Below are 20,548 nucleotides of genomic sequence, written 5' to 3' on the forward strand. Positions count from 1 at the left end.
GGAGAGAATTGTTAAGCACAGAGCTGAAGTCTGACACTGGACCTTAATTATACCTTTAGAGACAGAAAGAATCAAATGTAAAAAGTAATAGAATTAAACAACTGACAATCAAAACAAAAAAGTATTTTTTCACTTGTGTGTGACTATGTAAGAGACTGGTTGGTAGAAAAAAGAAGGCAGTAAAAAGATAAATGCTTAAAAACCTAAGTGGAACTATGAAGTTCTTCTTAGATATGCAAGACATTTTCTGATAGTTCATCTCTTATGACTTCTAGACAAATCTGCTCTTTAAAGTACTTGAGGGTTTCCAGTTTGAGTTCCGGGCTGGCTTCTCCACAAAAGCATTCTTGCAACAAAATCTAGTACACAGCATAAAACAAAACAACAGCATACTACCTCCATTTCCTTGTTTTGAGTGGTACATCTCTTGTTAGTGACCAGCAAATGTATTCAATTCATATACGTGCCCTGCAGCACCGAGAATTTTCAATAAATTTGCCTGATGCATATTTACCCTACTTCTGCAGCACTGAGCTCCCAACATAGAAGCATACATCTGTTCTGAATGTACTCTGTGAACAGGCATAGAATGGTACTTTCAGTTGCAGATGAAAAAAATATGAGTCATGACATATCAGACATTTGGTTCTTGTTCTTCTGAAGTTTGTTATGAAAATAAATTATTAATATATTTTTCAACTCCTTTGTTATTTTAAATTATGGCTGCAGATTAAGTCACAAATTTTACTGAATTTTAATTTTAATTCTTCTTTTAACTATTCTCCGTTCAATATTCCTACTTGAGACTACTACTATTTGTCTTTATAAAGATTTCTGCTAATAAAAGGTAGTCAAAAAGTGAGGGGCTTTTTGTACTGAAATGTTTATTCTATATTTTAGTTCTTTAAATTCAAGGGTAAAAAATAATCTTTCTTCAGTCTGAATGATGAAATGTTCTATTCTGAATAAGACACTATCTAATGTGGTTAATGAATATGATTAGAGCTAATTCTCAGGAGTCTGACAAATCATATTAAGCAAAATTAACTTTATGGCTTGCTACTGACTCTGGCTGCTAAATATAACCATGGAAATCGAATAGCTGTTTTACTTCAAAGTGATATTATATACATACATATATATATGGATGGTTTTGCTAGCTGCTCTTCTACATAGGTTCTGGTTTACTCATACACTATATACGAATGTTTTGTGCAGAAAATAGTACCTGACAAAGGGTAATGACCACAGATAGTGACTTGGGTGGTTCAAGCTGAGAATAAGGAAAAAATCATTGCTCTTACAGGGTAGCAGAGCACGACTATAAGGCTAGGGAGTCTCAGAGGCTCTTCACATTCACAGCTAAACAACACCATAACTGTCCAGGTTTAGTGTTGGTGAGAATTTGACAGGGTATTTGGGGTTGAAGACGCTGTAGATGTTTTACAACCAGCATTTCTGTGATTCTGGAGAAAAAAAAAATGCTATAAAGAGGAAAAGAAGACAATTATTTAAGCATTTAACTGGTATTTTTCTTTTCATCTTTAAAATACTAACTGGAATGAACTACAATTGGAATTTAAGGTAAATATTTTTAAAAAAAGATAGATAAGATGCTACAATTACCTATAATCCCCATTAATGTGTAAGGGATTAAAAACATTTGCCAGCCTGTAGGACTGAGCACTGTGAACAAGATAAAAAAAGAAGTGTTGGTAGAAAGTAGCTGAAGCTACAAGGAAATATATTTTTAAAAGTTATAATAAAACATATACAGATACATAGAGGATCTGGCTTATAGGCAACACCATTGCTGTTTTCGGTTAAAATAGTGATCTCCAGTGAGTAATAATACTTCTTAATGGTCCTTTCTTAACCCAGAAGGCAATTACTTCTTCCTCATGGTAAACCTCAACAAGAATAATATGTGCATATATGTTCCTATTTAAAGATCAGAATTAATTTGAAACAGTACAACTAATCATACTAGTCATGGAAAACGTAGATACAAACAAATGATGAACATAAAGAGCAAAAATGTATAATATCACCAGTGATAGCTTTCCTGAAAGAAGAAAATCCCACTATCCCACACTAAAGAAGAATATCCCACTGCTCTTTTCTTCATGCTTAACAAACAAGGAAAATGAAAAAAAACAAACTCTGTTGTCTGTCCAGATGCCCTTTCCCCTCCCCTTGTAAAAAATTGCCATATAGTAACAGTATTGCCAAATAACTTCATCATCCATAACATCTTGCAAATCTGACAGGAGGTCTTTTTCAAAGTCTTCACTAATGTTTTAAAGTGCTTTAGCAGCTTTCTTCTCCATCTTTATTTTATAGTACTCACATTCCTTCTCATCAGTGTGTTCTCTCATTTAGCGAACAAAGCCGAACTGATCCTATGGGTACTATTTCAAACACGAAAATCTGATGCATCTAGTTCTATGAGCCCAATACGTTGGTCTGTATTCCTTGTCAGGATCAAAGTTTCCCTCTTCTCTAAGCTCTGAGGAGTTTTAATATGTCACATATGTAAGATTAAGATTTTTTTTTCCTTTTTCTGGAAATCTCACAATAGGATAGATCACACATTCATGTTTGGGGTTGAGAGACATACTCAGCAAAAGTGAGATTCATTATCAGTTTGTCAACAAAATTCAATGCATCAAGAAGAGATGGGGAAAAAAGCAAAAGCACACAAGAGATACACAGTAGATAATTTTTCTTCTAAGTGAAATGACATTCTTTTCATAACCAAAAAAATCAAGGCAGTTCTGAACATTCATCAGAGCACCTTAGAATACCCAGACTGCCCAAGTAGGTGTGAAAGAAGCTAGGCCTCCAAAACAGCTCACTCAGTTTCTTAAAGATTTGGCAAAGTAGCAGAGCTAATAGCTGTTCCAATCAAATTCCACTTGCACTTCAGCCATGACACAACTGTGTTTATTGGAGATGGCATTTTTTAAACCTGGCCAAGGACATCAAAGTCAATGAAAAAAGTTTCTGTAGGTACATTGGTGATAAAACAAAGACCAGGAAAAATGTGAACTCTCTCCAGAAGGAAACAGGAGATCTGGTAACCTGGGATATGGGGAAAGCTGAAGTACCCACAATTGTTATACCTTAGTCTTCACTGGCAAGTTTTCTAGCCACACTGTCCCAGTTTTAGAATGCAAAGACAGCGGGTGAGAGAATGAAGGTCATGTTTGAGACCACTGTGAACCTTAACACGCACCAATTCATATTGACATGGTTTACCTGGACCTGTGCAGAGCATTTGACACTGTCCTGAACAAGATACTTGCTGCTAAGGAAAGAAACAATTTGATGTGTGGACTCAGTGTATAAGGAGTTGGCTGGATAGTTCCACTCAAGCAGTTGCAGTCAGTGGCTCAATGTCCAAGTGGAGAGCAGTGAGTGATGAATGGTGTCCTCAGAGGCTGGTATTTAGACCAGTTTTATTTAACAGTTTTATTGGTGACAGGGACCACAGGATGGAGTGCACCCACAGCAAGCATGCTGACAATACCAAGCTGTGTGGGGGGGGTCAACATGGTGGAAGGAATAGAAGCCAGCCAGAGGGACCATGTTAGGCCTGAGAAGTGGCATGGTGTGAACCTCATGAAGTTCAACAAGGCCAAAGTGCTAGGTCCTGCACCTGGATTGGGCAATCGCAAGAAAAAACACAGGCTGTTAGGAGAACAGATTGAGAGCAGACCTGAGAGGGACTTGGGGATACTGGTAGATAAGAAGCTTGATGTGACCCATCATTGTGTTCTCACAGGCCAGAAAGCCAGTTGTATCTAGGGTTGCCTCCAAAACCATGTGTCCAGCAGGCCAAGGGAGGTTGCTGTCCCACTCTACCCCACTCTGGTGAGACCCTGTTTGGACTACTGTGTCCAGTTCTGGGGCCCAAAACATAAGAAAGACATGGATCTGGAGGAATGAGGCCAGAGGAGGGCCAGAAAGATGATCAGAGGGCTGGAGCATTGAAGTAGCTCCCTCAAAGTAGCTCCTTTGTCCCTCCTGAAGTAATCCTGGCTAGCTACATCAAGAGGAGGGCAGGGAAGCTCTTCACGACCAAGATAAAGACCAAAGGGCTGCTTTTCCCTCCAGGATAACATCAGATGTTTATTCAGGCTGGGATCCAGGAGGAAAAAGAGAAAGAGGAAACATTTCCCAGGTACTTTCATACCTCGGGAGAGGGGTGGGGAGACATATAACATCAACCAATGGGATAACATTTCAGGGACAGGGAGGGGAAGGGAAAAAACACGTCACAGCTGCAGGGAGGGTTTACACAGAAACTAAGGAACGCCCAGGAATGTGTACTACCACAGAGCATCTCTTCCATGATGAGAAAATGGGATAGCTGGGGTAACTGGGTAGTTGGACAGTTGGGACAGGACAAGTGGGAATAGCCTTAATTGAAAGAGGGCAGCTTTAGACTGGATGTTAGGAAGACATTCTTTACACATTGGCTTTATACATTCTTTACACACAGGTACACTGGAACATGGTGCCCCATCCCTGGAGCTGTTCAAGGCCGCGCTTGAAGGAGCTCTGAGCAAGCTGTTGTTTTGTCCATGAGAGAGGGCTTGGAAGTAGGTGATCTGCAAGATCCCATCCAACCTAAACCATTTTATGATTCCATGTTACTATGATTCCTTGAATTTACTCACATTTTACATTCATCCATTTATAACTCCAGTATTTCAGAGTGATAGCTAAGCCATTCAAAGTCACTGTTACAAGTCCCTTCATATCCATGTAATTTCTAGATTGAACATTTCTGAATGTGCTCAAGTGATTTGAGAGATGTTTTCACTCCCACAGCAGAACTCACACTTCCTGCGGGATTTCTTGATTTTGCACAACTTCTTCCTTAGCCTGTAAGAATTTAAAGTGACAAGTAAGACCCATACTGCAGTACCTCTTTTAGAGCCCATCACTCTCTGACCTGCCAAGGCTCACCACTGAGCCTGACTGTTCATGACAAAGAACAGATGATCTCACCACTTTTAATCTGAAGATACTTTGATTTTCACTCAGGATATTATTCTTGCTTGCTAACACCAATGTCTCTATCCCAGTGTCTCAGTTTAGAGACAAGTTCAGGAGAAAAAGCTCTGGACTGTCTGTTTCCTCTAGAAAAAAAAAGGGCTTCAGCAATCCCTTTTCTGCCAATGAGAAAATTAATACCAGTGGGTGAAAGCAAAGAAAACCAACTGTTTATTGATAAACAAAGTGCCCACACAGCACAGGAGAAAAATCAATAAATGGTAGATATTTAACACTCAGAATCTTCCCCCAGACACATACCCCCCCTGCTATTAGAACAAAAACCCTCAAAATGTCCGGGAAAGAAAGAAACTGGCTGGCCATGTGAAAAGGGGGAACAAAATGGCACCCGGCTTTTGAGTAAGGGAAGGAAAAAATGTTCACGCAGCAGATCGGATTAAACTGATGGGAACCTGTTGAACCTCTGGTGTGGATCTCCTTCTCACAGCAGATAAAGCTCGAGGATTTCAGTGTCTTCTTTCGCATTAGTTCAGCTTTGAACAAAGCCCATGCCAGAGCCCTTAGGCTCCCACCCCTTCCTCAGATCCACCTTAAAGATACAGCAGACATTTCTGGGCATAAAGCAGGTGATAAGGGAATAGTGTATCATCATAAAATCACCCAAAGGCACCAAGCAAAATAGAAAGTTAATATGATAAGAACTTTTGGGTCTGGTACTAAACTAGCCAGGTTCTTCTCCCCACTAGGCTGAGCTACAGATAAATATACCAAGTTTTCCAGCAAAATGACAAGTTTTCCTTAATTTCATTAGACAGTATGAAATTATGCATTTTAGCCATACAGAATGGTAAACAGAATGGAAAGTGTCTTGGCCCGTGCTGTGGATGGGGTAAGTAAATCAATAGTTCATGGGGGAAAGCTTCCAGCGGTACAGATTGTTTGAACTACTTACCATTATGTCAAATTCACTTTAGCATGAGCAAACAGACACATGATATGATGAATATTGAGAGAAAAACTATTTTTACTGCTTGCATCTAAAGGCCTAAAGTTATATAGATTTTTATAATCAACTAAGTCTTTATAACAAAAAACAAGAAACCCATTAAATCTTATAGACATAATTTCTTTCTTTTCTTTATTAATACCCATGTCCTTTATTTTTAATTTTAATAACACCTCCTCAGTGGGAATCGTTTTTGTCAAGAGAACTGAAGGAATGTGAAAGGACAGTGTCATCTGAAACCATATAAACATTTCCCACATTGGGAAAAAAAAAATCCCACTAAATATCATATCTGGTTGATAGCTTCCTTGACAAAAACATAATTTCCTCTTAAAAATTATATTATTCATGTCCTTAAATATGTACATAGTGTTGCAGAGATGGAAATAAGCATCTGCTTCAAGAACTCTATTGCAAGTAAGTCTTTAAATAAGCATGAAATTGATTTTACATTTGAAAGGCACCTATCATGTTTTCCAATCAACTGTTTTACCAAACTAAGACCATATTCTTCACATAAGGTACACAGCTGGCCTGCATTTGCTCAGAACTGAGTACATTGAACAGTATGGTTCATATAGGCTTGCATTTAAAAAGTGGTTATCATGGTTATTTAGCCCTGGTTCACTTTACTGTGGTCAGACAAGGCACTGTTTTTTACCTAATCCATTACATAAATCCATTTTACCAATCCTAAACCATTGTTTATTACCTAATCTGGGTAGGAAGACAGAAAATATGAGACAAAGAATAAGAAAAAAATGAGGTTACTGAAACTTGTTTGTAAAAGAGACAGACCTCAGTTAAAATTATAAGTTTACATAGCAAGATTTCTTCAAACTTCCCTTTTTTTTCCCTTTTCCTTTTTTTTCTATAGAGAAGAGTCCAAATTTGTCCACAGCCTTAAATAAGGGAAGACCATTACTGCCTTGAGGTGTCTTGGTTTTGTCCTGTTAATATTTCAGCCCAAGTATCACACCTGTCTGACACGTAGAAAGATCACTTTCACCAGATACTTAGGCTTTAAGACAGCTAACGTGGTCCCTCTTCCACTCCTGCACACTTGATAATATAACTACTTACTCAAGCAGGATTAATATAATTTTTGTTGAACTTTCCTTATATTCTTAAAGTCTGTAGCACTACCAGATGCAAAGTTTACTTTACTGGCCTGTTTATGGTGTTCAAAGTTTCATCACAGGAGTCAGCTTCTGCGGAATATTATCTGTAGTGATATGTATTTTCAATAAGTCTTATTATTAGATAGTTACTGAATGCATTAGTGTGGAAGGCTGCCACAAAGCCAGCTTCAATAAATGGGGGAAGGAGGAAAGAAATTTTATATTAAGCCAGGTGGTTTGGAGGTGGAGATACAAAGAGTAAAGAATGTGCATTGCTTCTCAAAGTTCCGTTAGAGGTTTTTTATGGGACAGAGCTGAGGACATGAATGCAAACCACAAAATCGGAAAAGTATCATGCCTACCAAATTATAAACACACTTTAGTGACTGAAATGTTGACATGAGCAATATCTTAGCAAAATAGTGAAGAAACACTAGTTCCAATGGTAATGTATTCACTTACACTTTCTTTTATTATGAAGCAGGTGTCTAGTGCACTCACACAGACAAGCACAACATATCTTCATGATTGATATCTTAAGGCCACCTACAAAATCAGGATGGGGTTGCCAGTGAATGCTTTTGAACAGTCTTTGCTAGACTGTTTAAAACCTATTTGAGCACTTTTTAAAGGCACTCTTTGAACACTTTAAAACCTTATTTTTAGGAAAACCAAGTTTCAAATGCTCAAAGATTGAAATAAAACAGGCTTCTAAAGATTTATTTTTTTTCACCTGAGCATGTGACTCCTGAGAAATTCCCTGGAAGCTAATATTGATCTTGATCAAATCTTGATCTTGAATAGAACTGGAAGAAAGAATTTATGTTTTTTATACTCATGAAGCTAATAGTATGAAAGGTGTTTCCCTTGTTTTGTAACATCACTGTCATGACACTACATAATGAAGTTCTGGGCTGTTCAGAGATTTGTACCATGGTGTCAATAGCTGAGTTGAGCATGGAGGACACGACACTATCACCATTAGACAGCATAGTATAGCTTTTTTTCATCAATATTGATATTTATGTCAGAGCAATCTCCATATCCCTGTCATTCATTCTACTAATACTGAGTGTACTTGCCCCTGCCTACCACCAAGTTTTACCCACAAGTGTCCTAGAAGTCTTATATCACAGTATGTTCTTCTTTCTAGTAATGTTGGTTTTCTTCCTTCCAGGGACAAAAGCTGCTTTCTCCGCTAAGAACTCAGAAGAAAGTTACTCCCTGCAATGTGTAGCAGAAGTCAGATTTCTGAAATTATTATGACATACCCTGTAAGAAATATGTTAGTTTTGTTCCACATAATCAAAAGAAACAAATTTTGCCAAGAGTCTTACTGTGTATTTTAAAATTAGTTAAATTACATTAGATGCAGCAAGATATATTAAGAAAAGTCAGTGGCATTGCTGTGTGCTGCTTTCCTTCCTGGTGTTAGATGACAAAATTCTATCCTGTCTCTGGTAGGAATCTGTCCAAGTGCAGAGCCCAGAGTCCCACAGAATCAGTCTAGATAGGTGACTACACACCAGTAAAAGGTGCTTGCAAACTCAGTGCAAGTAGTAGGAGTTCAAAGTGAATGTCTAAAAAAATTATTTGGGTACCAGAGCAGCACCAGAACTCATTGACATTCACATCATTCCCAGCTTCATTATCTCACCCAGATGTTTCCATGACTGCCCCTTTAAAGAATTCCTGTCTAAGTTTTATTTACATTTGTTCAACAATATTGATGCTTAATGAATAAATGCAGTATGCTGTCAGTACTGAAGACTAATTACATCTATGTATGAGCCTGAGAACCTGATTGAAAAATCTGCAGTAGCTAGACTGGGTTTAAATAAACACTTTAGTGTAGTGCTCTAATTACACTTTAGTTTGTAATGTAATTTTTGGCTGTTTAAACTATGATTTAGTCTGAGCCAATTACAAATTATTTTCTACTCAGTAATTAATAATAACAAAATTGTAATTAGACAGCTGCTCTGGATCAGGGTAGCAGTTTGTGTTAGCTGATTCATGGTAGAATGACAGATAAACAAGAGCTGCATTTGGGGACTGGAACTTACTGCACCTTTCTGTGTTTTGTTTTCAGTCAGAAGAGCTATTATGGTTGGGAGTACTTCAAAATACTCCTTGGTTTTGAGGACTGAAGCTTGATATTTACAGTGGGAACTTCCTGTGCTTCTGCCACTTGTGAAGGCAAGCCATTCTACTTGTGGTTGACAGGGATGGTGCAGGTTCCTTTCTCTTGCTCAACAGAAAATAAAGCAAACCTCAGTTTTTCCTGCATGCCACATGAAGAAAACCAGTAACATCAGAAGCTTTTTATCCACTACCCACCTGAAATTTACATACACTACAATAGATAGAAGTCAGGGATGATACTTCCATATTTCAGCAACTCCATGAGAAATACTCCATGCTCCAAAGGTGTTTGGTGGCAAAACACCCTCTTTGCTACCAGCATTACCTCAGAACTGCAAACCCAGAGAATAGTATTTGTCATGTACTACTCAAAACAGCATTGCTCTACTTCTGCTGATTTGTAAGCTTCCTCATCTTTATCTAAATTCAGCAGGCCATGTAAGATAAACAGTGAATCTTCTTCAGATAACTATCTACCCCATAATCACCAAGGATTGATTCTGGAGTATAAACAGATGCCTGAAAAGAACGAAGGACACTGCTAACTTCCTTGTTCATTTGGGGTGCCAGACTTGTCAATTCCTGACATTTACTCTGTTTATTTTTTAGTTGGTGTGGGAAATGCTGTTGTATTTTCAAAATGCAAAACATTAACCATTTCATGAAAAGAAAAATCGAAAGGTGTTAATAAATCGTCTTTGGGAAACATTTGGTATCCTCTTATTCAAAGTAGGCTGTAAAGTGTAAATTTGCCCAAAGTTGGAGAAAAATATAAAAACAATTACAATCACTCAGTGGCAGCTCTTTAAAAAGTTATTTCTTCTAACAGCTGAATTGAGTTTTTTCTTCAAGCCTATTTGAACATTCATGTTTATGCCACCTAATAAAAGATAATAATTGAATACTAAGTAATACACTGCAAAACCCCCTTCACATGCTTTAGGATTAGAATCTGTCATAAGCTGCAATGTTGTCAGAATATTATGTATAATTGAAGAAAGACTTTAATTGAATATTTTTATAATATATCTATATAAATTCTATATATATATATAATATATATATTATAAATATTATACTGTATGTATGTATGTATGTATGTATGTATGTATATATATGTATATATATGTATGTTTAAAAAACAGACAAAATTGTACCACTGGGAGATCTTAATGCATACAGCTACCCCCTCGTTACTTACAGTAATCTCATGTCCTGGTACATATGAGCTGCCAGCAAAGTCGGTGCATCTCTAACTGAAAAAGCCATATAAGGGATAAAAAATCACCAGGAACATGCACACTAAAATGTAACTATAAATCAATCATATAAATAGAAACCTTAATACAACTGACAGTCTATAATTATGTAAGTAGTTTGAACAACATACTGTAACTGATGTTTTTCTTAAAATACTTCCTTTGAAACACATTGCCTTCTAACAGAGCATAATCATCAGTTTTACAATGTCTCCCATGAACCATTTACAAAGGAAGAGATGAATGATTTGTCTAAGTCTAAAATCTAAACCCCCCAGACTATCCTATGACAAGGCCATAAAATTGAAAAATAGAATACAATGACAACTCTTTGGACAGACACAAAAATGAATAAAATAGTGCCTGCCTGAACACATGCACTTCTCTTGATTTACAGAGAGCAAGATAAATAAATCTCAAAGTAGATGTGTTTAATTAAAAATAACCTGTGTATTCTTTTTCTGCCCCTTTTGGAGCACACCTCTGTTAAAACTGTCCTTGATCATAATGTGGTAAAAATCTGTGAAATACTTTGTATGTTCCTATTTCAGACATTTATGCTCCTGATATGTATCCCAAACCTAAGATTAAGCTAACATTTCTAAAATTAAGTAACAGCTCTCTCTTTAATATCCTTTCCCCCATGTTTTCAGTGCAAATTTGTGAAATAAAAAGAAAACCTTTGAGTTTATGTTGGCATCCTAAATTTCTGTTAGCAGCAAAAGTGTCCTAAAAAATCAATAGTGCAGTTATATGCGCTTGCTAAGTGGATTAAAAACAAACCCTATTTTTAAATGAAACAATATTTTTCATGGGAAATCTAGTCTCAACTACTGTACCTAAGATAGCTGGCACCATTACAATGAAGTGTTAAAGTAGGTGTGTCTTGTACTTTAGGCAAATGTAGCACGTCCTAGAGATTTTCAGAGTGCGCTAAATCACACTCACCTTAGCAAAAATATTTTACCCCTAATTTTGATTCGCTTCCTTTGCTTTCAACATGAAAGCTTCAATTCTCATATGCCTGTATGATGGAATGGAATGGCATAAGGCAGCAGTAAGAAGATTAAAAAAAGTGGGCGTTAAATTTCTTCAAAAACTAATTTAAGGTATTTCTGTGGCAAGAAAGGATAGAGGAACTCCAAAAAAACTCCCTTTAGTAAAAAGCAGCAGTTGCGTCCCACAATAAGAGGTGTGGCCTATGGGCTGAGAGATCTGATCCTTCCCCTCTGTTTAATACCGGTATGGTCAGCATTGCCATGTTGTGCCCACTTCTGTACCGTGTACAAGCCAGGGAATAGAGTCAGAGAGGAGGCCCAGCATAGATACTGAGCAGCACTAGAAACCACAGAGCTTGGTCACTGACAATGTCCCCTCGGCTGGCAGAGGGGGTCGGTCTCAAAGCAGTAGGCGGTGGCACGGCCCAGCTCTGGGGCCCTCAGACACCGCCTGCCCACGGGCTCCTGCGCCCGTCTGGGGCCCCGCCCGCCTCTGGAGCACGGGGGCCGGCTGTGCGGCTGCGGCCTAGCGGGGCATCGAGCGGCGCATTGAGCTTGGCATTTGGCCTGCTCTTCCATACAATAAACATCCAGATGCTTTCCAGGAGTTGGTTTCATCCCGAAACCAAAGAGCTACCCCTTGTAAGGAATACTTACCCAAGGATTTCTCTGCAGTGCTGGAAACACAGGAGGAGAAATTCATGGGGTGTAGAATTAGTTTCTTTAACGTCAGTTTCACACCCCTGAGCAACTTGTTGGTGTGCTGCAGTCAGGATGACATTAGTCAGCCTGGTGCAAGGAAAAGCCTTTCCCTGGTGTGCTCCCTGACTCCCACATGGCAGCACAGGGCTGTGAGGCTGCACATGGCCCAAAAGACTTGTGTGTAGCCCAGGGATGCAGGCTGTGTGACAGCACCAGCCCTGATGGGTCCTCCCGCTGTTGCCTCTGCACCCAGGTATTCCTGGTCCTTCTCCAAGCTGACTTGACACAGCCTTTCCTTCTCACTTACCTGCAAGAGCAGCCCAGCTCTGCTAGTCCAAACTCCCACAGCTGTACTGGGAAGGCAGGTAGGACTTGTTCTAATTGCCCATGTGCGTACATTGCCTTGGCTGTATCTCTTGTCAGGCAAAGGAAACTCCAGGCCCCAAGACTCCCAGGTTTTCTGGGGGCATCCCTGAAGCAGGTCAAGCCCAGTACACTTAGGAGGGAGTGCTGGAGGAATGGGAAGTGTACCTGAGAGCCTGTATTGACAGAGAGCTCTGGACAGTCTTTTCCAACAGCAGCCGCTGACACATTCCTAGTAAATAATTTTGTCTAATCATACCATCACCAGGAGTCCCACACAAGTACTGACAAACAGCGTAACCCTGAGCAAAAATGCTTCCATCATTTTAAAGGCTCCATCCAAGCCGCAGACTCTCAGTGCCGTCTCCCTGCTAAACCACTGGGAAGGGAAGTAAGCCAGCAGGCACTGGTGGCACGGAGGCAAAGCTGGAAGCAGGGAGGGGCATGGCATGCTTCTTTTTGGAGTGCACCCACAAGGCTGCCAAGGCACAGACAGCTGCTCAGCTCTGGCCCTAACCTTGACACTGCTAGGGACCCTGTCCAGAGTATGTTGTCCCCATACTTTGGCCACTTTTGTCTGGACATTAGCATGGCTTCTTTTTCTGTTCAAATGGAGACATCAGAATTTAAATCTTGTCAATAGTCTGTAAGGAAACGCTGGGTTAGTGCCTCATATTTTAAAGCTTCAAGGAAAGTCCCTAAATTCCCTATGTACTTTTAAAATATTTTGCTAGAATGTTAATACAGCAACTGCCTTTAGATAGTCAACATTTCTGAAAACTGCAAAAAGTCTGGGATAGACATGAGAGAGTAATTTCCCTGTACTGTCTAGGGAATTTAGTTTTCCCATGGCAAGGTATTGTGTGGAACACTTAGAAATATCTTTTGAAGGAAAACATTTCATACATCTTTGTTTCAAGACACTTGTTTATGAAATGAGAATCAAAAGATTCAGCTATTGTTTACAAGAATAAAAGCAAGTAAAATAACAGACCACTTAAAGAATAAAAATAATTTGCCATATAATCCATATTAACTTTTGGTTTTGTTATATGTTCTTAGTTAAAGAATATATCTATAATTTTCTTTATACTGATTTTTTTTAAGCTTGTCTGTATTCCTAAGTTTACAATTAAAACTTCATCTAGGTGTCAAAGTCTACCAACACATCAGCTCTAGAAACAGTATTTCTTAATGGTTCACGTAGAAAACAACAACAACAACATTTAGTCATCATTAAGAATTTGATATCTTATTTGATTTCTGTGAGTCTAAGTTGATAATAACTGAGTGAAGAGCTGTTAAAATTAAGAGTAAATTCAATCAAACCATGTCTTAAATATAATGTTGTATTTTAATCCAATAGCTATTAAAAGTAATTCTCTTTCCTTGCTTGTAGTTATAAGTACCTTCCAAAACTGCCGGTACTATGTGTACAGTATTTAATGCTTCCCAAAAGTTTTGAACATTGACCCTGCTTTCTCTAGCCACAAATGATAGGGAACAAATTAAAGGAAAATTAATCTCTTTGAAGACAGATGTTAAGGAACTAAATTACCCGGATCCTTTAAACAGAAATTGTACCCTAAGTCATCAAGAGTAAGTTGGTAGACCTAGATCATTTATCACTGGCCACAGAACAGATGTTATACATATTATGGGATAGGAACAAATATCTTAAGCAATTAACATCACAAAGTTGTTCAAACAGAGTAAAAATGCTATAATTAATTTATGATTCATCATTTAGGATCCAGTTCATAATCAATCTTCAATATTTGTGTATTTCAAGTCTTTATACATCTCACTGAAGTTATAGATGCATTCAGAAACACAAGGTCAGAGTGATTGTTACTCCATATTGAAAGGAGACCTTTGAGCCAGCTCCTCAGAAGCAGTTCCAGTGCTGACTCATGTCTTCAGTTTCTATGCTTGCCAGTGTTTTGGGAAAGAGTAAAACACCTAAACTTCATAATAAAATGCTCAAATTGTCATGTGACTTGAAGACTAACAGTCTTGGAATAGGGATCAAAGAAGAGTCTTATTGTGGCTCTTTTAGATTGGGAGAAAAATATACCAGTTTTCAATCATCCTAATAATGACTCAAAACCATTAAATTTATTAAGAAATCTTTGTCTTAGGAAACTACCTGTGAGCCATCTGAATTAACAGTACCTCACTTCATATGACAGTGTTGTGACTGTTTAGCACACCTTATTTACAAAGAAAATAGGATCTCCTGAAAAGTTATAGTTTGCCATTAGAAAAAAATTAGGTCTAAAGTATTGCCTTCCTTATAGAAAAAAAAAGTGTGCATATATGTCTCTCGAGATGTCTGTCAATACAATGCAATGTTTCCAAAGGTGGTACACAAGGAAAGATTAGAAAGAATTTTGCCTTCAAGAGGAGAAAGAATTTTACAAAGCAAATGCTGTTTGTGAGACATCACAGCAGGCAGACTAATGATTTGCTTTTTTCTAAATTTCTTTCAGGTGCAATCTGATATGGTTTGGCGGGGGAAATACACCTTTTCAGACGTGGCGCAAGAAACAGGAACCCACTCTTTATATTCTGACATATTCTCCTTTCTTCGAATACAGGGCACATGATTCATGAAAGTGTGTTGGGTTTGTATGGCAAGGTTTAAAAACAAGGAGTAATTTAGAAGTGGCTGCTGTAAGCAGCTTTTGCCATGTCTCACAGAGCCAATGCCAACAATGTTCCAAGATGGACCCACCACTGGCTAAGGCTGAGCCCACCTGTGACAGTGGCAGTACCTCTGGGATCACGTATTTAAAAAGGGCAGAAAAACTGACCACAGCTCTTATTCTCTCTCACATGTGCTGTTAGTGGAGAAGAGCTGGAGAATCCTGGAGTTGAAGTTGGGCCTAGGAAGGGGGAAGAGGTGGGAGGGAGGTATCTTAGAATTTGGTTTTGTTGTTACCGTGCTCTGAGTTGATTAAGAGTAAACTAATTTCCCCAGCCCTGTTTTGCCCATAACAGCAATTTCTGAGTGATATCTTCCTGCCTTTATCTCAGCCCACAAGACTTTCTTTATATTTTCTCTCCCATGTCCAGTGGAGGGGAGTAGTGTTAGACATGCTTTAGTGGGCACCTGACATCCAGATAGGGTCAATCCACCATTGCAAGTATTGCTATTGATTTTTACATTTTCCCTGCATAGACTGACATGTGTTTACTATTGCATAGTAACATACTATTCAGGCTCATGTGCAAGAATACAGGTCTTCTAAGAGTTGACTACATTTTGTAGATTTCCGAAACTTGCCTTCTCATTGGAGTAATGCATTTGATTTACAACAGTCAGGTGGTAGGCATGGCTTTGATTTCTCTGGCACCTGAGACCTCTTTTCACCTCATTACCTCTCTTCCTTGAATTATTTTTTTTCCCCATTCTTAGGGTAATGAATAGCTTTAGAGCAAACATGGAGTTTTCTGGTGTCTCTGGATCTGCCACAGAAATAATAAGGTGAATTTTGTTTATTTATGTGAGAAAATAAGCCAGTGTAAATGTCTGTAATGTCCACACCTTAAGTTAGAGACTCTCATACTAAAAAAAAACTTGAATGGGAACACAAGCAAAAGATAAAAATAGTTGAGTCGAATTTCAAAGAGCAGATGCAGGATTATCCTGCTGCAAGACTTCTCTGCTACAAGGTATTGTCAAATCTCCGCTGCTGTATATGATCACTCTTCTACCAAGGGGAAGTTCAAACAACTCTCTCTGCCTTTCTTCCTCTAGATTTCAAAGCAAGACTGTTGTTTGCAGGAAAGAACTTCCTAACTATTTTCCTGGTGTAGGGAAAAAAATTTCTCTTTTATACTTGATTATGTCTCCAATATTTCAGCAGTACATGAGAAGGATGGATGATTATCACTTCATTTCTAAGTGTTCAGAAAATTATTTAAGTGATACTAGAGTAACAAAAATTTTCCTGTCAGTCAGTGCTCAGGGGCCAGGGAAGAACAACAAGAAAATTACAGGTCCAAATGGAAGAACAGACAAATGCTACGATAGAGTTCCATGATATAATTTAGAGTTTCTTCCCTCTCTTCTTGATAACAAATAATTACAAAAACACCTCAAGAAAAAGCGCTAGCTAAAACTGGATTATAGCCAATGCATAATTTTCCAGTTAAATCTTGTTACTGCATCAAACCCAGAGTTTAGTAAACTACTTGTCCTTTGAAGCAACTCTACCTCCTATTACACAGTACTCCTTAGGCTGAGAGGAAAACGTTCACAAGACTGCTTCTGAAAGAGTGAGGAACACAACCTAAGATCACTGGGATACTAAGCGACGAATTTTGAAATTTATTTTCATATGCATGGTCTGTGTCTACTATAGTACTTTGTTTCAGAGGAAAAACGTTATTCTGAAATAAATCTCTTTATGCAGCTAGTGACTGTGTATTGTTTCATTTGATAGAGGTGAAAATACTTCCTTTTGGAGGATACGAGAACTGATCCTGTGATATGGGCACTCATTGAATGCCCATTGAATGCACCCCACCTCCCACAGGGCTTCAGGTCTGTAACTGAGCATTACACAGTCTCAAACATATCTCTGCTAGCAAAATTTGGTCCAGAAGACAGGACTAAATATGATCTGAAGTAGAATCTCCAAACAGCACTCAGCACAGATGCCAGGGTCTCAGTACAAGCTTCTCCAGTCTCCTGATCAGGTAATCACTCAAACAGGAAGAGAGGCCTTTAAATTCAACCACCTGTCCAGACCAGATTCAATAATAAATCAAGACTTGGCTTTTCAGAGCTTTTCCCTGCTCAAGTAAAGACTAGAAAATTCCAAAGTCAGACTCCATAGCTTCTCTGAGAAAACTAGTCCAGTTTTGATCCTTTCTTATTGTGTCGAAAAGCTAATTCTAAACATAGCCATGGGAACAGACAGGCATTAGGACTGTTTGTGACATGAACAAAATTTGTATGTCACAGCCCTTTCTCCATTACCTTTATTCTCCCCATAAAACAGCAATGGTTACTTCTTTTTGTCAAGTGTACTGCTGTGGGGATGTAATTGAGCTTACACCTTCTGTAAGTAAGGTGCATCATTGCAGAGGATTTATGTAGTCCCCTTTTGCATCTACTTGTGACAGTTAATTTTCTCTGCACTCCTTTGAATAATGACATCAATAATGCCACTACACAAATGGTCATTTCTTTCAGTGGAGGTTAAGTTTAGGCAAGTATTTGTCAAGAATGTTGTAAGTTTAGTGTCCCTGCTGTGGGTAAAGGACTAGTCAAATTATTTTTATCGATTTTCCCCAGTCTTTATTCTGAGTCTGAGACTTATCACTGATAAACAAATATGATTTCAGCTAAAGTTATAGCATAAAGAATAAAGATGTTCTGCAGCATGCAGCAGTATTTGATGATGTTGGAGGTCATGTTTATGTAAAGCACAAGGTTAATAGTAGAGATTTTTTTAACAACCACTTTCATTCAGTGTGTGAAGTATACTTATGATTATATATCATGTACACCAGCACCAGACATAAGACATATCTGTCACATATCTGTCCTCTGTTCTTCTTTAAGTAAGCATTTTAGAAGAAAAATAATAAAATTATCTATCTTGCAAAACACTCGTTCACATTTCTTTTTGTGTATGATGGATTTCCCACATACTGCTATATAAAGTACCAATTGAAACTCACCCTGTCATGTATACTTCTACAAAATACGAACTGTGCTAAATACTTTAAAGTGAATTGATTTCCAGTGAAAGTGTTTTAACCTCCTTTTAGGTCAAGAAATAACAATTTTCCAAGCTCACTGTAACATGAGAATTAATACTGAGAGGCAGGTGTGCACTGCATAATTCATTTAGTCTGTGAAATGTATTGAAAATACTCTTTCTCTGAACTGTACTTGAAGATTTTATTATAAATTTTAGGTGTGGTTTCTTTAACTTGTATTTTAAGTTGTATTCAGAGCTGATTTCTCTCAGATCACCTAGAGGACTGCAATTTGCAATCTCTTCCTTTGTTAAGAATATAACAACAGAATGAGCAGCAAAACATGACAGAGTATGCTCATACATATAAAGCTTGGGTACATTGCTGAAGCAATTTGCAAGTGAAAAATACACATTTTCTTTGTGTATTCACAAGAGTAGAATACTTAGGAAAAGGACACTCTGGCTATCGTGAAGTAAAGATTTTTTTTGTGCTGAAATTCTATTCCTGGATGTGTTGCATTCAAGACTCACTGCATTGAAGAGTAAGAGCACAAAGAGCACAGTTCACACTGTTGACCTCATAAACAGCTGGTGGTACAAGGAGAGAAATAATTTACAGTAGTTTTTCAAGTGACTCTAACCATGCCAGCATTGGAAAACTTCATTCCACACATCAATGAAATATTTTTACTATTTCTCTTACATCATTATCATCCTTATTAATCCTTGAATATATTTTATTTTGCTCATAAAATAGCCATTTGTTTTTCAGACTTAAAATATTTATTCCTAGTGATGAATATCAACATAAGTAATTGAGATCAGGTGTTTGGTATAACACATGGCTCTGTACTAATGAATTTTTTTTAATTGATTAGATGGCACCATTTCTTTCTTTTTACTAATGAAATTAGCAACTGCAGCCTCTTGGCTATGGCCATTCATTCTACAGACAGCTGGCTCATTGGACGATATACTTTACATATTTTTAGCTCTAGACTTGCACAAACTTCAGATTTATTGGAAAATATTCAAAAGACATAAATGAGCCAATGAAGGTGCACAGGAGTTGGCAAGCTGTTTTCCACTAGCAATTTTTAAATCCCCTTCTGAAAATGTTCGAATTTTTCTCCTGTAGGTTCTTTTTTTCCCTTTCAGGTTATGCTTAAAATAAAAAAAAAATTTAAAAAATCAATTATAGGTAGTGATATATTAGACCTGTGGATTGTCTTGTTGCAGAGACAATTACAGAATTAATTTAGATCTCTTATTTCACATATGATAAAACACAAAATGAAACAGCAAGACCAACAGGTCAATAGAAATGTAAACACCAATCTTAAGTACTTAAAAGGCAATTACAGCATAATTTTTAATAGTACAAATCCTCTATACTGTATGCAGAATTTGTGCAGATTCTTTGTAGAATGAATCACAGCAAGAGAACCAAAATCTGACCCAACGTTTTCCTGTACTTTTTTGTGGACTTGTTCATGAGCTCCATATTGACATCAATGGACTTGTTAGGCTGTTTTCTTTCCCTCCGCAGGGTATCTTGTTCCTTCACCCAAAAAAACCCACAAAACCTTCTTGTCTCAAACAGAAGTGCTAATTTGCAGTTCCAGTCTTAATACTTTTCTTAATACAATAGCACACATTCCTTATTCCTGATGAGGATCATTGGTCTGTGGCATTTTTGTTTGTTTTTATGTGATGATATCTCATCCTGTCTACTTCAGACTTGCATGTGTTATCTAAAAAGAAAATAGATCTAATTCTTTATTTCTAAAAAAATAAGTACAAGTGACTTGTTCTAGGAAATCAGACTGTTGTCGTTGCAAACTGGATTAAAATCTCCCACATGTAAGAAAGAGGAGGAATAATCTTTCATGTTCCTTGAATCTCTCTTGAACTGCCTTTGTAAATGTGTGCTCTAAATTGAGGATACTTGTCTGTCCATGAAATATCAGTAAAGGCTGAAGATACCAAATTACTGAGAGAATACAGCCTCCATGAAATACAGTTACTCCATGAAAAGTGTCCGTACTTTTAATCTCTATCTATTTACCTGCTGTTTCCAAGATCCACAGTTGTACATCCGCACATAGCTACAAAGTAGTCAAAACATATGTAAATATATTTGCAAGCCACAAGCTGAAATTTTATTACTCACTGAAAGTTACTGCTGCCTGTATATCAAATCTGGCAG

The 20,548-nt window shown here is 37.8% G+C and overlaps 4 long non-coding RNA genes across 6 annotated transcripts; 1 reads left to right on the forward strand and 3 right to left on the reverse strand.

The window, feature by feature from the left end:
• Nucleotides 1–1,747: 1,747 nt before the first annotated feature.
• LOC147648415 (uncharacterized) lies at nucleotides 1,748–5,150 on the reverse strand. The gene is made up of 2 exons (XR_015280423.1): nucleotides 5,020–5,150; nucleotides 1,748–4,893 (listed from the first exon to the last, which is right to left on the reverse strand). It is a non-coding gene; the product is annotated as an uncharacterized LOC147648415 (long non-coding RNA).
• A 2,453-nt stretch (nucleotides 5,151–7,603) lies between these two features.
• LOC147648416 (uncharacterized) lies at nucleotides 7,604–7,969 on the reverse strand. The gene is made up of 2 exons (XR_015280424.1): nucleotides 7,886–7,969; nucleotides 7,604–7,698 (listed from the first exon to the last, which is right to left on the reverse strand). It is a non-coding gene; the product is annotated as an uncharacterized LOC147648416 (long non-coding RNA).
• Nucleotides 7,970–8,261: 292 nt separating this feature from the next.
• LOC111940676 (uncharacterized) lies at nucleotides 8,262–12,611 on the reverse strand. Of its 3 annotated transcripts, XR_015280420.1 has the most exons (5): nucleotides 12,564–12,611; nucleotides 10,499–10,553; nucleotides 9,493–9,629; nucleotides 9,224–9,399; nucleotides 8,262–8,376 (listed from the first exon to the last, which is right to left on the reverse strand). It is a non-coding gene; the product is annotated as an uncharacterized LOC111940676 (long non-coding RNA). The 3 variants fall into 3 exon arrangements; XR_002869605.2 differs by lacking the exons at nucleotides 8,262–8,376; nucleotides 12,564–12,611 and adding an exon at nucleotides 11,837–12,031 and having other exon boundaries at nucleotides 9,224–9,403; XR_015280421.1 differs by lacking the exons at nucleotides 8,262–8,376; nucleotides 9,224–9,399; nucleotides 12,564–12,611 and adding an exon at nucleotides 11,797–11,987.
• On the forward strand, nucleotides 12,050–17,044 carry LOC111940677 (uncharacterized). Its single transcript, XR_002869608.2, has 3 exons — nucleotides 12,050–12,196; nucleotides 12,510–12,621; nucleotides 15,112–17,044. It is a non-coding gene; the product is annotated as an uncharacterized LOC111940677 (long non-coding RNA).
• Nucleotides 17,045–20,548: the final 3,504 nt, after the last annotated feature.

This window comes from Cyanistes caeruleus, chromosome Z, assembly GCF_971803275.1.
Source record: "Cyanistes caeruleus chromosome Z, bCyaCae1.hap1.1, whole genome shotgun sequence".
Lineage (NCBI taxonomy): Eukaryota > Metazoa > Chordata > Aves > Passeriformes > Paridae > Cyanistes > Cyanistes caeruleus.